Source organism: Gorilla gorilla, chromosome 1 (assembly GCF_029281585.2).
Source record: "Gorilla gorilla gorilla isolate KB3781 chromosome 1, NHGRI_mGorGor1-v2.1_pri, whole genome shotgun sequence".
NCBI lineage: Eukaryota > Metazoa > Chordata > Mammalia > Primates > Hominidae > Gorilla > Gorilla gorilla.
Genome location: NC_073224.2, coordinates 231,902,287 through 231,920,673, shown reverse-complemented (window position 1 = coordinate 231,920,673; position 18,387 = coordinate 231,902,287). Strand labels below are relative to the sequence as shown.

General features: G+C 40.8%; 1 protein-coding gene across 7 annotated transcripts in view; it reads right to left on the bottom strand.

Moving 5' to 3' along the window:
• The window catches only part of RERE (arginine-glutamic acid dipeptide repeats), a 461,116-nt gene that overhangs the window by 342,094 nt on the left and 100,635 nt on the right, over positions 1-18,387 (bottom strand). The window contains exon 1 of one of the 7 annotated variants that reach the window (XM_055383754.2): positions 2,570-2,970. The exons of 5 other annotated variants lie outside the window; for them this stretch is intronic. The gene's annotated coding sequence lies outside the window, so the exon portion shown is untranslated. Of the gene's footprint in view, positions 1-2,569; positions 2,971-18,387 lie in introns of those variants that run through there. One more of the 7 variants, XM_055383736.2, reaches the window with a different exon arrangement.

Genomic DNA, 18,387 nt, shown 5'->3' with positions numbered 1-18,387 from the left:
AATACTTTCTAATAACTTGAAACAATAACACTATAAAATATCAAGTTGGCCACACATGCCCCTGAGCAGACACGTCTAAAAGCTTCTATGTGCCACCCAGCCCATGGCCAAATTGCTGTTGGTCAATGGGTTGCTCAAGTCCTTTTGTACAATGTAACGAGAGGTAAGAGACAAGGGGGAAACATTCTAGCCACCTTATCTCCAATGATGCCAACATTTATTTCTGCTTGAGTTTTACAAACTAATCCTAGACTAGTAAACAAAGAACCCATTTTTCATTGTTGATTTTTACACAAAATATTGGCTTCCTATGTCATTATAAAATGGATGGCTCCATCGGTTTCTCAGCCTACACAATAGCAAGCAAAACCCTTTGGCCTTGGAAAAGCATGGTAAATATAATACCTACTAATAAGTTACATGGTTTACCAATTTCCTCAAAACCAAAAATAAATCTCTCACAAGTCAACTATTAAATAAGTAAACAAAAGCTTGTCTTGTTCTATCACTTGCTTAAAAGCAAGCACGGTGGCATGGGAGAGGGATTAAGAAACACAACCAGTCAAGTCCATAAAACCTTCAGTGTAAGATAAAACTACCCTGCAGGAGCAGCCAATGCATTCTGACCTAACAGCTGTACACAGTTGCACTAATTAAAATGAAAAGCTAGTCTGCATCACACACAGGCAATTCACTGAACCTTACTGATAAGTTGATGGGGTTTACCATCACAGTCTTCCCTCCCCTAACCTACAATGTAAAAAATAAATTGCCATATAGCTGAAGGGACCAGGATGGGGGTGAAGGGAATACACACACACACACACACACACACACACACACACTCCCTCCCTCCCTCTCTCAGGCATTTCAAAAATAATCACAACCATGTAGATTGTAACATATCCTATACGCTATAAAAACACACACACAAAGGAAGTGGTACAGCTACATTACGTCAGCTCTTGCCTCAATTCATAAATGCAAAAACCACAAAACAAGACAAAAATCTAAACGGCCTTTTTCTGGAAATCTTAGAGTGAATGAATGTGGGTTAAGTCTTTAAATATGTTATTGAACACTTCTCGCGGATGCATTGCTTTCATCAGCCACGGGGAGGGAAAAAGTGTAATCTTGGTCAATTCTATCATGCAACCAGATCAAATAACATTTCAAGTGCAGCCTGCCAAGCGCCAGCGCCTGCCGGAGTACAATGAGCGCTCAACTGCTCTGGACTGAAAAACCATCTTTCACTGGTCCCAGGGATCTTTATAAAATAGTTTAAACACTACTAAATTACAGAGTTAGAAAAAAAAAATACAAGCTCAACTCTGCTGCCCCCACACTATTGTGAAGCTGCTGTTAAGCATCTAAAAATCTGCCTTGTGTAATTTACTAGGCAATGTAAATATTCAGAAAGGCAACTGCCTCTCAGAGCCCAAGTCTAACACATGCATAAAAATGTAGAGTTGGTTGTGCTTCTGGAAATAATTGCCCACAGATCAACGTGCTTACATGGGATATTGTTCCCATCTGTAAGGTTTCAAATCATGTCTACTTTAAATTTGGAGTTTCCAGAAAGAGGAAAAAAAAAAAAAAAGCCAGAACTCAAAACAGTAATTTTGGCACAGAATTCTGAGGACTTTGTTAAATCTGTTCTCAACTTTTACTCAGTGTCTCAATCTTAAAACACAGAGGCACAAAGGGAAAATGGAATTTCTCTGTAGACACCCGTGTTCATTCACAGACCATTTTTTAGATTTTCCGTGTGGCTGAGAGGCCTCCAGCCAAACAATGCCCACAGAGCGCGGGGCACATGTGCGCCAGGGACGCTAAAGGGCTGCAAGTAAAACAAAGTAACCTATTACAGGAGTTTCCTTCTCAGCAAACAAAAAGTGGTCAAGCAGGTCTCCCTACAGTTTCAGAAAACAAGAGTTGAGTAAACAAGAGAGGAGAAACAAGGAAGACAGCACCCCACACTAAAAAATTCTTTTAACAATTTAAACGTAAAACAATCGTCAAGACTACCTCCGCATTTTAGCTACTCTGGCAAAATAACAGTAGTTCGGTCCAAGAAGAAAATTTCATTTGTCACTTAAGTAGCCTCAAATCAAGTCCATCAAATTCATTTTATTTTTAAACTTGTTTATTCCACAGTAAAGCAATGCAGTTTCTGATCAAAGAGCGACTTCTGCATTATACTCAGCTTCAAAAGCACTTTCCTCTCAGAAGAAAAAAATTAAAATATATACATATACATGTATTTTTAAATAGTGTTTTCTCTCCCCCCTCAAAAAAATGTTTTCTGTTCTATTTATTTAACTGAGATTTCAAGAGTTTGGGGCTACTTAAAAACTAGTGAGCCCAACAGAAATGCAATGGGACACGGCAAATACTGACTCCCCGTTCCTGGAAAGCCATCATCATTCTTAGGAACACCCGAGTTCCATCTTTCTAGGGTCGGCTGGAGCACTCCGTGCACCCACCCCGAGCCCCCCGCCCGCACTTGTCCAACTTTCTGGCCCGAGATTCGCGTCCCCCTCGACGCACGAGGCCGCCGGCCACTTGCCTGCGGCCCGCTGGCGGCGAGAGCTGAGCCCGCGGGCCTGGTCCTCCTCCTCCGGCGCAGGGCCCCGCCAACTCCGGACCCGCGGAAAGGGGCGGCGCAGGCGGGCAGGTGGGGGCTCGGGGAGTGAAGTGCACTTGCTAAAACAAAAGGAGGCCTGAGCGGCCGCAGGGCACCGCGGCGCGGGCGCAGGTCCCGGCGGCTTGGCGGCTCCGGGAGGCGGTGGCCGCGCGGGGCCCCGCCCGCGGCTAGGGATGCGGCCGCTCTGGCCCGAGCCTGCTGCCCACGGCCGCGGCACTCAGCTCGCACTCCTTCAGCCCGGGAGGCCGGGCCAGCACTGCCACATGCCGGTGACCCAGACGCCGGGAGAGAAAGAGCAGACTCCCCGCGACGGCGGCGGCCGGCAAAACCCGGGCTGGAGCCCAGCCCGCTCCGCGCGCACCCCTGCTGGCCGCCGCCGCCGCGGGCGCGCGCACACACAATGCCAGCTGCAATTTTATCTCCTTCGTTGCTTGGCCAGCCTCCACCCGCTCCAATCCTCCCTCCCCTCCGACAGCCGGAACTGGGAGCCTGCGTGATTGATGGCAGCTCTTAATAGCGTGGTCAGCTAGAAAATGCATCTGCAAGCAAGATATTAAAGAGGCAGCGCATCCCTGTGAGTGATCAGCATTTCACACATCCTAGAGCTGCCTCTGCTTCTGCCAGGAATATTAATCCCAACCACCTCTGACGTCTAACAAATGCAGATGAAACAACCAACAATCACAGACAAGCTAAACATTTATTTCAAAGATGCACCGGGAGAAAGCAGCATTGTTTCGTGTCAAAGAACACTTCTGACCCCAGTTTTCCTTACACATTAAGAATTCTCTGCAAGCCATTTGTTTAAAAATCTCACCAATCCCTTTTCCACAAGTAAATAAAGATCCATCTGTTAGACAAGACATAGCTTAAATTGTGCATGATTGAAATTCATCTAATAAGGAAGCAAAATAAGTGCACATTCCTTACCATGTGGCTTTAAATAAACATATAACCTACCAGCTACCAGATTCCAAACTCCCTCATTAATTCAATTTTTATGTGAATCTTAACAGATTACCAACTGTTAATTTCAAACTAATTTCTTACCCACCCCCAATTAAGTCTGGTAAAAAATATATATATCAACTTGCTAAATTTTATTAAAATTAAAGTACATTTAAAGCATGTATTCTCTAGTGGTGATAGCCAAGATCATTTTGTCCTCCCAAAGACATTGTATAGGAATTTTTTTAATGTATTCCTATAAAATACAAATTCTAACTATTAAGTTCACTCAGTGTCAACCCAAATTAGAAAGGTACAAGCTGAAAATTTAAATGATTACTTCTGGTATCTTCACTATTACACCTTTCCCCTTCCAGGCAAGTTTCAAGGAACTCTCAAATCGCTTCATAAATGTTAATTAGACTTTCCAAGGCCCTATAAAGTGGCTGCATTATCAGGTACTTTCTTTCCAATAAACAGAGAAATTTAGACAGATTAAAGTGATTTGCCTATAGTCTCTCAACAAGATGGGGGTGGGGCCAGGCTGAATAGAACCCAGGGGTCCTGCTTTGTTGCCACAGACAGCCAAACAGACATGCACATGCATGTTTGCCATTTAAAGATAACTCTGCTGGTCTCTCTTTAAAGACAAATCAAGTTATTCTACAGGACATAGAAATATCTGTCTCAAACTCCTAACACAGCACATGTACTGAGAGCAAGAGCTGATGAGGCATAATGTCTTTGCCCCCCTGAAAGGTGGCTGTGATCAATACAAATCAGAGATGGTCTGTAGTGCAAACCTAGCTCTGCTATAAGCTCCACTAAACACCATTCCTCAGTGAAACCATCCTGAGGGGGACCTGTGACTTGAAAATCTGCTTCATAACCAAGTGGCTATGAGATTACTCCATATATGTCAGAGATGAAATTGATCCTAAAGCCTTGCTACAAAGCTACTCCTGTACTTGGACACACTTCCAATTTTCTAACCAGCTATATCCAGACACATGGCACAGGCTGAAAAGAACTTTTTTCTTTTCTACAGACCATTTTAAAAGTGCTGGTTTATACTGAGTTGGAAAAGGCTGGTGAGAAGAAGCAAACCGCTCTATTCTGAATTCATACTGTACCTAGTCTCTCAGGGATTCTAAATGCTTTGACAGCATTTTATGCCACTCAAATTCTTTTGTGCTCATCTTGCACCTGCTGCTAATCCAACCTGCACCCAGCCCCCCACTTTGCAGTTACACCAGTTTTTCCACTTCCCCCAGGTATAGGGATTTCTACCACAGGCCAGCAGGCTTCTTCCCACCAGAGCAGGAATAATCTCCCTGCAGCCCCAAACAGCCACTCACAGACCGTTTAAAGCCTCCTTCAGATCTCAGGTCAAACATCACTTTTTCAGAGAAGCTTCCCCTGAGATCCCATTCTAGGTCAAGTTCCTTTGTTATAAGTTCTCATAGAACTGTGTTCCTCCTTCACAGCATTGATCTCCGTTTGTAAGTCATGGGTGTGATTTTTTTTAACACTCATAGCCCCTTCTAAACAGTTCCACAGAGTTCTATAGAGAAGGATCTATATGTTTGCTCATCATGTAGATTTATGTCAGGTACACAAATCTGTTGAATGAATAAATGAACTGAGGTCAACAACACTGCTTTACTCACTCCATATATTCTCTGCACATTTCTTGGCACAAAGAAGCCTATCTCAAATAAGTAACATCTATGCAAATAAGAATATCTTCTATTGGCCGGATGTGGTGGCTCACGCCTATAATCCCAGCACTTTGGGAGGCCGAGGTGGGCAGATCACGAGGTCAGGAGATCGAGACCATCCTGACTAACATGGTGAAACCCTGTCTTTACTAAAAATACAAAAAATTAGCCGGGCGTGGTGGCGGCCACCTGTAGTCCCAGCTACTAGGGAGGCTAAGGCAGGAGAATGGTGTGAACCCAGGAGGTGGAGCTTGCAGTGAGCTGATATTGCCATGCACTCCAGGCTGGGTGACAGAGCGAGACTCCGTCTCCAAAAAAAAAAAAAAAGAATGTCTTCTATTAACCTTTAAAAGCCTAGTAAGCCAAGAGTGGTGGTTCACGCCTGTAGTCCCAGCCGCTCAGGAGGCTGAGACAGGAGGATCCTTTGAGCCTAGGAGTTTGAGTCCAGCAACATAACAAGACTCAGTCTCTAAAAAAAATTAAAGAAAATAAAAAGTCTAGTAAAAAGGAGGATTTTTATCCCCATTTTATGAAGATATAAATAACTGTGCCTGGGGTTACTCAAAAACACAGAGATCCTAACTAGGGTCCTATTTCCAAGCTACACTTTTTAAGAGTTAATGAAGTATAGAAGCCATCGCTAGTTTATTCAAGCCAAGTTCTTCCTATTACCCAGCCCTTAAGGGATATGCAAACAGCCACAGGTAAACTGGACAGAGGACTAAATCTTGTATACACACAGAGCAATATAAACAGAATATAAAACTTAGAAAGTACTTTGTACACTAGTTTGTCTTCAAAGCTTCTCAGAATGCAAAAGCACTACCAAATTCTGCTGTGAATGAGGGGAGTTCATTCTTATCTCCCTTTTATACTGAACTTACTTTATTTTCAGGTTTTTTTTTCTCTAAGTAACAGACCTGACATGGAAGCCTTCGAAAGAGCTCTTTCCACCTAGGAACTCAATGGTGGGTGTACTCCTCAAAGTGAAACATTTGTTTTAACCCTCATTAGTATGAGTTTGTAAATTACTTTGTGAAGAGGAAAAATCAAAGTTATTACAACAAAAACTATAATTTTTCAGGTGTTTTGCACATGACCACATGAAAAAGTAATAGGAAGAATAATTATGTAAGATAAATGAAAAAATATTAGATATACCACATCCCTCCCAAATTAATACTCATTATGACTGTCAGCATTCCACAAGGGATTCCTTGGTTCCCATGTTATCTCCCTGGCCTGGTCTGCACCATTGCTTCTTTTTGTCCTAAGCTCCATTCCACACAAATTCCAGCTCTTGGTTTCCATAACACCCGTCATTTATCAAAACAACCCTGTCAAGTTGAGTACCATTAACAGATAATGAGAGGAGACAACAGATGTGGCTGGAAGCAAAGCACTCTATATTCTACAGGCCTCAGCATGCAGCCAAGTGAGCTGACATCTGACTTTATCCTAACAGTTATAATTAAATCGAAAGTCTAGTTAAACTAACATTAAAGCTATGACCAGAAACATCATACAGGGGAAATGTGAAGGGGAACCTTAGCAACAGCTGAACAGGACCCACATTATTCCAGACCCTTAACCGGGAGCAACCACCCTGCATTTACTCTCTCCACCACCCCGCTCTGTCACAGCAAAGGAAGAATCATAGCCATATCTTCTGAAGATGGCAACTTTGGGCCACTTTCCAAGACCACCGAGGCAGCAAGGAAACTGCATTTTTACATGAAAGTTTAAACAGTAGCACTCATTTAATAACACTAATAAGTGTCAAAATTCTAACTATCAAGTTAGAGACAATCAACATTCTTTCCTATAGCATTATCCAGTACAACCATTCAGACCAAGTAATTTAGCTCGCCCATGTCAAAATGTCAAAAGTACACCCCAACGTCATCAAGCAAACAGTGACTGAATACAGGATTGTATTAGTACCAGTTAGCTATGTCCGCATAGGATGCTAGGGTGGAGAGGATTTGATTTGTAACACAGTACTCCACTTTTATCCACAGTTTCGCTTTCCAAGGCTTCAGTTACCCTCAGTCAACTACAGTTCAAAAATAGGTGACTAAGGTACAGTAAGATACTTTGAGAGGCCACATTCATATAATTTTCATTACAATGTATTGTTATAATTGTTCTTATTGATAATTTAATTTTCCTTATAAATTAAATTTTATCATAGGTACGTATGTGTAGGAAAATAGTAAAAACAGGGTTCAGTATTATCCAGTTTCAGGAACCCACGGGGGCCTTGGAACACATTCCCAAGGGTAAGAGGAAACTACTGTCCTATACAGAATACGGAGGGATATGGTTTGGCTCTTTGTCCCCATCCAAATCTCATCTTGTAGCTCCCATAATTCCCACATGTTGTGGGAAGAACCCGGCTGGAGATAACTGAATCATGGGGGCAGGTCTTTCCCATGCTGTTTTCGTCATAGTGAATAAGTCTCACAACATCTGATGGTTGTTTTTTTGTTTTTGTTTTTGTTTTTGTTTTGAGGCGGAGTCTCACTCTGACCCCCAGGCTGGAGTGCAGTGGCATGATCTCAGCTCACCGCAACCTCTGCTCACCACAACCTCTACCTCCGAGGTTCAAGCAATTCTCCTGTCTCAGCCTCCCAAGTAGCTGGGGACTCAGGTGTGTGCCACCACACCCAGTTAATTTTCTATTTTTAGTAGAGATAGGGTTTCACCATGCTGGCCAGCTGATCTCGAACTCCTGACCTCACTGAATCCACCCACCTCAGTCTCCGAAAGTGCTGGAATTACAGGCATGAACCACTGAACCCGGCCAATCTGATGGTTTTAAAAATGGGAGTCTCCCTGCACAACCTCCCCATCTCTTTGCCTGCTGTCATCCATAGAAGATGTGACTTGCTCTTTGCCTTCCGCCATGATTGTGAGGCCTCCCCAGCCACGTGGAACTGTGAGTCCACTAAACCTCTTTTCTTCCCAGTCTCTGGTATGTCTTTATCAGCAGCATGAAAATATACTAATACATGGAGTTACAATTTTAAGCAAACTATCTACTTCTTTTGCTTTTCCAACTCACCAAAATGTCACTAGACAACAAAAACTTAGAGTTTTTTTTTTTTTTTTTTTTTTTTTTTGAGACAGAGTCTCACTCTGTCGCCCAGATTGGAGTGCAGTGGTGCAATCTCGGCTCACTGCAAGCTCCATCTCCTGGGTTCACGCTATTCTTCTGCCTCAGCCTCCCGAGTAGCTGGAACTACAGGTGCCCGCCACCACATCCAGCTAATTTTTTTTTTTGTATTTTTTTAGTAGAGATGGCGTTTCACCGTGTTAGCCAGGATGGTCTCGATCTCCTGACCTCATGATCTGCCCACCTTGGCTTCCCAAAGTGCTGGGATTACAGGCGTGAGCCACCGTGCCCGGCAACTCTAGAGTTTTTAAAAGAAAAAAGAAAAATATAAAATTCTTGAAGCTCTTTTAGATTTTTAAATTTTTTTTTTCTTATATTGAGACAGGGTCTCAGTATGTTGCCCACGTTGGTCATGAACTCCTGAGCTCAAGCAATCCACCCACCTCGGCCTCCCAAAGTGCTAAGATTACGGGTGAGCCACGGCACCCAGCTCCCTTGTAGATTTTTTTTAGAGTATATGGTCCTACAGAAAATCCAAGCAATTCCACTTAACAGGCTGAAGGTTTACCAGGCTCTTCTCTAGAACATAGGTACAAAAGCATGCACATATACATAAAAACATATGTATTCATTTGTCTGAGGGTTCACTTGTTGATTTTTTGTCACAAAGATGAAATCCCACTATTTATGTTATACAGCAAGTCACTTCTCTCACTTTACAGCAGACCATTAACATCCCATTCCTGTTTATTACTGCAAAGAACTGAACAGTGTGGGAGTCCCATAATTATTATATAACAAGCCCCTTATTGAGTCTTTTTCACATTTTTTACTCTTATAAACAGTGCTACAACAAACTTCTTTGTGCATACATGTATTTCTACACTGAAGGAATCCCTAGTTCAATGAATATACACTCTTTCAGAGAAAGTCAAACAGCCATCCAAAAGCTGTACAACTTATACTCTTACCAGCAGTGGGTCCTGGTCCTGTTCCCATACTCTTATTCTGGTTTTTGTTGGTTTGGTTTTGGATTAGGCACTCTCTTGGATCTCCTACCTTTCTGGGGATTCTCTCTTTCCATGACTCCTCCTAAATACAAGTAGTCCCTGTCAAGCCTCCTTTTATCACATTCGGCCATCTCACATCAGTGAAGAGATCCACTCTCAAGCTGCTTCTGTGTTTGTGATTCCAAAATTTGATTTTTCCAGCTGAGCTTGCTTCTTAGCAAGAGGCCCACATGTGCAAATGCCCTATGGGTTCCACCATAATGGCATTCCACAGACACTCTCAATCCCAAACCAAATCAAAATGTTCTTCCCCCTAAGTCCTGGGGGGGACTGTTGCAATCTACGTAATATACTCTTGAATATACTGTTGCAATCTACGTAATATACTCTTGAAAAATAACTAGAAATAACATCAGATTATAAAAAGAAAAAAAAAAAAGCCCAAGACAGACTGGCCTTTAGTAAAACTCTGAATAGCACACTTTAAAGTGAAATAACATAGGTACAACATTAAGGTTGGGCATTAGTTACAACCTTCCTTCATGTTTTACTTTCCAACATAGTCCCAAACATAGATATTTGTTTGTTTGTTTGTTTTTTGAGACGGAGTCTCGCTGTGTCACCCAGGCTGATGTGCAGTAGCATGATCTCGGCTCACTGCAAGCTCCGCCTCCCAGGTTGACGCCATTCTCCTGCCTCAGCCTCCCTAGTAGCTGGGACTACAGGTGCCCACCACGCCCGGCTAATTTTTTGTATTTTTAGTAGAGATGGGGTTTCACCGTGTTAGCCAGGACGGTCTCAATCTCCTGACCTCTTGATCCGCCCGCCTCAGCCTCCCAAAGTGCTGGGATTACAGGCGTGAGCCACCGTGCCTGGCCATAGTCCCAAACATATTTAAGAGTGATAGGCCAGGCGGGGTAGCTTACACCTGTAAGCTACTGGGATTACAGTAGCAAAGTGCTGTAATCCCAGCACTTTGGGAGGCCAAGGCGGGTGGATCACTTAAGGACAGGAGTTCAAAACCAGCCTGACCAACATGGCAACACCCCATCTCCATTAAAATTACAAAAATTAGCTGGGCATGGTGGCGCATGCCTATAATCCCAGCTACTCGGGAGGCTGAGGCAGGAGAATCACTTGAACCTGGGAGGCGGAGGCTGCTGTGAGCCCAGATCGAGCCACTGCACTCCAGCCTGGGTGACAAAGTGTGACTCTGTCTCAAAAAAAAAAAAAAAAAACAAAGGAGTGATAAACTGCTAATAAGTAAAGTATTATATCATGAAATACATTATCAGCATTATAAAAATATACTCCAGAAAACAAAAAATACAACTTTCCACTAGGCTCCCGTGGGCATCACAGCAAACCGTTATGACATCAGTCATCAATCGAAGGTCAGGCCTGGAGGTTTTAGTTTTTGGAAGTGTGCAGCCGTCTCATGGATGTAGCCTTAAACCAACTTCAGACAGAGAGCAAGACCTCTTAGATAGCACATGCTTTAAATATGTTTAAGGACATTTTCATTTTTATTTCAAAACTCACTAGAGATCTCAGACTGTGCAGATCAAATTATTAAATTCCAATAGAGTGATACGTTGAAAAGCCAAAGCAGGGTTAAGAAGAGAAATTTCTCATTTGGAAAAGGGTTTTACAGATTTAAAAACAAAGAGAGTTTTGTGGAAGAAAGAGCTCAGGGATGCAGGGCCTCAATGGGATGTTTAAAATGAGGCCCCTCGTGTATTTTGAACGGATGATATATGATAAAATCAGTGTGGAGATCCAGCCAAATGTACTGGAAGTAATCTTAAGGATAACTCAAAACCACAACTGGAATCAATATCCTAAGAATTCAAAATATTAACCAGACAGATAATTGTATGACTTATTAAAATAATGTACACAAATTCAAAATATAAGTTTGCCCTTTATTATTATTAGGACATGTTTTCTCTAGTATTATGCCGCCAATAAATGAAAATACTTTAAAATAAAATTACACACGTGTATTTCAGAAAAAAAATACATACATTTAAATGTTTCAAACAATTAAATGAGTACCATTTGCCAGTCTCAGCATCAGAGGTAGCATTACAGATCCAGGAACTGCCTGCCTAAAAGCCAATAACTGCTCTCTAGAAAATGCCAGAAGACTCCAGTTAAAAATATACACTCAAACATTATATAATACATTGGCTAAAACAAAAATCAAAAGCCACAGATTAGAGAATGTTTGATCTGCACAACACAGGGTGGTTTCTTGTGTTTTCTTTCGAAGGGATTAGAAGTGAGTGAGACTGTCATAAAGACAAATGCTGAACATACATTCTGGAGTTTAATTTTAACTAAAAGAGCAAATACTTGGGCTGCAGGAAACAACAACTGAGTGAGTACAAAGGAAGGCACGGGCTAACTTCTAACGTTTACATCATCTGATTAATTCCAACAATAAAATCTAAACACTGATCATCCCCTCCAATCTTCAGAGCAAGCTGACTCTACAGTGAAGAATATGAGAGCCCTATCAGCTGACTCTGGTATGTTTAAACAATTATAATGTAAAGCATGTTCATTCTCTTAAGTGAAAGGAAATGACTGCCAAATGCTTCCTTCACAATCTCTCCAGAATAGGGCAGGTCCTTTAATGTGAGATTTTCCTGACATTCCAATTGTAGCAGACATTGAACAAACAGAGGCGCATTAAAAGCCAACCTGGTTCTATTATCTTTTATTGAAGGCCTAGCAAAGATCAGACATGAGCCCTGTGCTATTTACATTTTTTGGTGCATTAATCACTTTTATACTCAAGGGCTTTAGAAAAATTCAATGGATTTTTTTTTTAATGAAAAACAAAACAAAAAAAAACACAGGATGTAACCACAGCTATATTGGTCTTTTTCTCAGGAAGGTCAGAAAAGCTTTAAAAACAGGAAGTCTGTGCTATAAGGTTGAGAAATGTTTGTTTTAACAGCCTAAGGCGTCATGGTTGCAGTTTGCAGTCAGCTGCTATGGAGGACTATAGTTTATTCTTCCCAGCCAAGGATTAATGTCCCTAGGGAAAAGGCCAAAAAGGTACCCATATAACTAGAAAAGCACATTATCCTAAAATAAGACTTGTTATAAAATCTGAATCATAAATCTTGCAAGATACCTTTCAACATTAAATAGGAACTAATTTAGTAACTGGAGGAGGAAGAGTTTGTCTTTTGTGGTAATTTATAAAGGCTAAGGAAAAACCATAGTAACCAATGCTAAGACAACCTCCTAGAAACAATTAGCAGTGGGTTAAGAATTGGTGCTTGCCATTTTATACAAGTTTTCTATTGATTACCTCTATTTTAATCATTATACTAATATTAATTATTAAAATCAAATGTAAAAATGACACTCTTGCTTGAATGCAAATTCTTGCAAAAAAGGCAGATTAACTTTAAAAATGTTTTATCCCTAACAAAATGGTTGGTCTCTGCTTTTAAGAAAAAAAAATTTTTTAATTAAAAACTTTGGCCAGGCACAGTGGCTCACATCTATAATCCTAGCACTTTGGGAGGCTGAGGTGGGCGGATCACCTGAGGTCAGGAGTTCGAGACCAGCCTCGCCAACATGGTGAAACCCCATCTCTACTAAAAATACAAAAATTAGCTGGGCATGATGGCAGGCACCTGTAGTCCCAGCTACTTGGGAGGCTGAGGCAGAAGAACCACTTGAACCCGGGAGGCAGAGCCTGTAGGGAGCCGAGATTGTACCACTGCACTCCAGCCTGGGTAACAAGAGCAAAACTCCTTCTCAAAAATAATGATGATGATGATGATAATAATAATAATAATAATAATAATAATTGCAAACTTCAACTACAGTGCTAAACAGTCTTAACATACCTAACATTAAAGGTATTTTATTTCAAAAATTACAATTTTCTGATTCCATTCTTTATACTTAGCTTCCATAGGCAATCAAAATGAGGCTTTTTCATTGTGGACTCCATTTTAAATGGAATTAAACGTTATATTATGCAAACTTTAAGCCAAAAATATCCAAATATTAATATTAAAATACACATATCACATGAATTTAAAATTCATTTGGCTTTTAAAGGGTAGTGATTGGAAAAATCCTATCATGATAAAGTGCTTTAAAATACAAACATAAATGGCTATTACCACAAAGTTTGCCATTCACCCCAAGAAGTAATTTTCTATTTGATAGTTATAGCTACCTTTAAATTTTTAAATATTTATTTCTACAATATCTCTAGAGAGGATTGAACTACTGCCATTTAACAGATGGGAGTAAAATGAAATTCTCTCAACTTTATCTTTTCCCTTATGGTTCAGAAGACATCACTCTAATAACTTTATCTTTCCAAGGGGCATCATTCAAGTAACAACTCATCCTAAAAGGCCCATACTGGCTTTCAGTTGAGTGTATTCTGTATTATGCTCTGGCGTCTTTCCTGAAAATTGGAAGACAATAGAGTAATGCCTTCAAATTTTTGAGGAAAATAGTCTCCAACCTACAGTTCTATACCCGGCCAAACTGTGAGATAATCAAGGATGAGTATAAAATAAAGACATTTTCAGACACACACAGCCTCAAAACATTTACTTCCCATGTACCCTTCTCAGGAAAATACTTCACAAATGACAGAGGGAACCAACCAAGAAGCCATGAAAAATGATCTCAGAGTCATATGAAAGGGAAGTCTTCTTCCAACAACTCAGTGGCAGATCTAGACACCAAAATGAGGCAATGGGTTCCAGGAGGATAGCACCAAGGCTGATCTATAGATTAATATTTTCCATTACACTGAGGGTAGTTTAAATAGTTCTGTTGGAAAATTTAAGGGTGATTTAGAGACGGGGCATACAAAACAAAACAAAGAATCAAAAGAGAGACAATTATTAATTCCAGGAAAGAAGTTGTACAAGAAATGTAATTCAATCATATCACAATTTTTTTTTTGAGACGGAGTCTCACTCTGTCACCAAGCCGGAATGCAGTGGAGCGATCCTGGCTCACTGCAACCTCCTCCTCCTGGGTTCAAGTGATTCTCCTGCCTCAGCCTCCCGAATAGCTGGGACTACAGGTGCGCGCCACCACGCCTGGCTAATTTTTGTATTTTTAGTAGGGATGGGGTTTCACCATGTTCGCCAGGATGCTCTCAATCTCTTGACCTTATGATCTGCCCGTCTTGGCCTCCCAAAGTGCCGGGATTACAGGCGTGAGCCACCACGCCCAGCCCACAATATTTGTTTTAAGCTATAACAATATATACATGCCTATAATAATATAAACATTCAGCTGGGTGCGGTGGCTCACACCTGTAATCCCAGCACTTTGGGAGGCGGAGGCGGGCAGATCACCTGAGGTCAGGAGTTCCAGACCAGCCTGACCAACATGGTGAAACCCCGTCTCTACTAAAAACACAAAATTAGCCAGGCGTGGTGGCGGGTGCCTGTAATCCGTGCTACTGGGGAGGCTGAGGCAGGAGAATCACTTGAACCCAGGAGGCGTAGGTTTTGGTAAGCCAAGATTGCACCATTGCATTCCAGCCTGGGCAACAAGAGCGAAACTCCGTCTTAATAATAATAATAATATAAACATTCAATACTGATTTAACCACAAATGGTGATATTACCACAATGAGAAGGAAGAGGAAGAGGAGAAAGCAGAAGATATATAAAAGGTGACGGGCTGGCAAGGAGGCTCACATCTGTAATCCTAGCACTTTGGGAGGCCACAGCAGGCAGATTGCTTGAGCTCAAGAGTTCAGGACCAGTCTGGAAAACATGACAAAACCTTGTCTCTACAAAAAATACAAAAATTAGCCAGGTGTATTGGTGCGTGCCTGTAATCCCAGCTACTCAGGAGACTAAGGCAGGAGGATTGTTGAGCCCAGAAAGTAGAAGTTGCAGTGAGCCATGATCATGCCACTGGATTCCAGCCTGGATGACAGAGCAAGACCCTGTCTGGGGCGGGACGGGCGGGGAAGAGATTTAAATGGCTAAATTTAAATTACTCATTGGGTAAACTCAGCAAGTTATGTCTAAAATAGAAAATAAAAACAGGTCAGGCACAGTGGCTCACACCTGTGGTCTCAGCTACTTGGGAGACTGAGGCGGGAGGATCCCTTCAGCCATGGAGGGCGAAGCTGCAGTGAACAGTGATCAAGCCACTGCACTCCTTCCTGGGCAACAAAGTAAGGCCCCATCTCGAGGGAAAAAAAAAAGACAAAAAGAAAAGATAAAGAAGCCAGGCATGGTGGCTCATGCCTATAATTCTAACACTTTGAGAGGCCAAGGTGGCAGGATCACTTGAGCTCAGGAGTTCAAGTCCGGCCTAGGCAACACTGCAAGATCTCATCTCTACCAAAAAAAAAAATTAAAAAATTAGCCAAGTGTTAGGGCACACACCTGTGGTCCCAGCTATTTGAGAGCCTGAAGGATCACTTGAGCCTGGGAGGTCAAGGCTGCAGGGACCCAAGACTGCGCCACTGCACTCCAGCCTGGGCAACAGAGCAAGACTCTGTCTCAAAAAATAAACATAAAACATAAAACATAAGCATGTCCTTTAGCAATATTGAGATAAGTGACAAAATAAATGGTTTTAAAAGTTCAAACAGTTTGCCTCTGAGAAGTGAAACTCAAGGATGGGAGGAACTACTAAAATAAACAAATAAACAAAAAAAATAAACAGTACACCACCACTTGATTAAGTACGTGCACATATATTACCTAGAAAAAAAATCATATGAAATTAAAAATTAACACAAATGTTCCCAGAAGATCTTTGCTACCTTTTTTAAAAAAAAATTCACTAACCCATGTGCTTTGATCACCTGGTGAAGAAAGTAATAAAATTTCGGAATGGAAAAAAAGAAAAGGAATTAAAAAAAACCTAGCCAAAGAAGCAATCAATCTTTTTAAGACGTAGGCATCAGACTGAAATTTATTTTTCTTCAGAGGGCAGGCTGTACTACATTTTGCAACCTGCTAGTAAGACTCCTGAAATTTGGCCCCTTGATAATAATAATCTTATACCAAAAAGAAAGGAAAAATACACAATCACAATTTTAAAAAATAAATGATATAACAACTCAATCACTATAATTTTAGTATGTATAAATGAGAAATACATCACTAACTAAAGTAACAGCTTTTAAAAGAAGCAGTAGGCGAAAGTACAAATAGATCATCCAGCTTCAAAAAACTTAATGAATTTTTAAAATCATTTTTAGCATTTTACCCATTTGTTTATTCACAATTATGTTCCATAGTCAGCTAATGGTTTTTGAAAAAGAGAGTAAGAATAAGATGGATAAGGGAAAGGAAAAATCAAGCATGTTCTATATTGCAAGATAATCATTAGGTCAACAGTGGTAGTTTTCAGTATTTCTCAAACACAATAACGCCTTGTCATCAATTGAGAATACTGAATTTTAATGCCATTGTTTTGTCAATAAAAAGTGTTTATGTACACTTCACGAGTTCATTAACAATCCTCTAAGAAGACCTAAATTAAAGCTTGGCAAGCAGTTTCTCATGAAACAAAATTTGCTTTAGTTCTGGTTTGTTAGAACTAAATGTACCAAGTGGCAAATTAAGATGTAGAAACATACCTTAAAGGTTATGCTTTGAAAGTATTCAATGACTCAAACAGAGGCATCATTAGGCAGTAGCAAAATAAATACTAAGATTCCTATTTCATTTGCAATCTGTTAAGTTTCAGACAGATAATTTTACAATGACCACCAATAGCTATCAGGATAAACTTTGAAAGGAGATAGACATACATTCCCTAAATTTCATTAGAGGACTGGAAGGTAACCAGGATAGATCCCATTTTCAGCATTAAAAGTGATCAAAAGAGTCCAATAATTCACATAGAAAATGCCATTGTGCTGTCTATACTGTGTGTATTTAATGTCCATGGGAATGCTGACATGTACACTCCAAGTGGTGATTAAAGAGTCAACTAAGTAGGGGGAAAGTGCTTGGAGCAAAAATTTCAACTAAAAATAATCCAGTTATAGGAGAATAGTACCAGGCAAGCTGGAAAAACTATAATCAAAGTCTGTATTTCCAGTTTCAATAGTAAACACAGTTGTTAAGAGTGGTTAACACACAAGACCGTAAGTGCATGCAATTTCAAGTCAGAAACATCTGTTTTACCAATAGTATCCCTGTTATGTCCTCCATTTCTTTACTAAAGCAGAATGTGAGAGTAAGAACAAGAGCAAGCACAATGTATGAAAGAAAGTAAGCAGTCAATTTACCTTAGAAAACATTAGGACTTTCATATGAGTTCCTAAAATCATAAATTCTAAAGCCGTTAGATTTCTAGAACTTGACAAGTTTTCTTTAAAAAACAGGGTCAGATAAGAATTTTGCCTTTCCTCCTATTAGTTTTTAGTCCCCACCAGCTGAAGCAGGGTGCCCGTTTCTACACCAAAGAGCGGCAAAATGAAGAAAATCAAGCAAATTACACAGCAAAGGCAGAAATGCCTTCTATTTCATGAGAAAAGAGAAATGGTGCAAGCCAATGGATCACCAACCTCAATGCACTGAACAGCTGAATTTTTTTGTTTAGTTCTGAGAATAAAGCTGTGGTTTAATTTCATCAATAGTGAAGTTTAGTCCTACCTATTTTGCTGGGTGATTTTAAATGGTAGGTGACTCTCTTCATCTGGTACTCTAAGAGCAGGCAGCAACATTTCATCCTTAGTTCTGACTGAGCTTCCCAGTCTTCAGCAAATTTAGCCTAGTGGTAAAGGTCTCTAGCTCTGGAGTCAGATGGCCAGGGTTCTCCTAATCTAAGATTTTCTAACTGCATAACCTTGGGAAAGTCTCCATATGCTCATCTATACAATGTGGTTAATAACAGTACCCACTGCACAAGGTTATCATGGAGATGAAATGAAATAATTCAAGCAAGGCCTTGGATGGA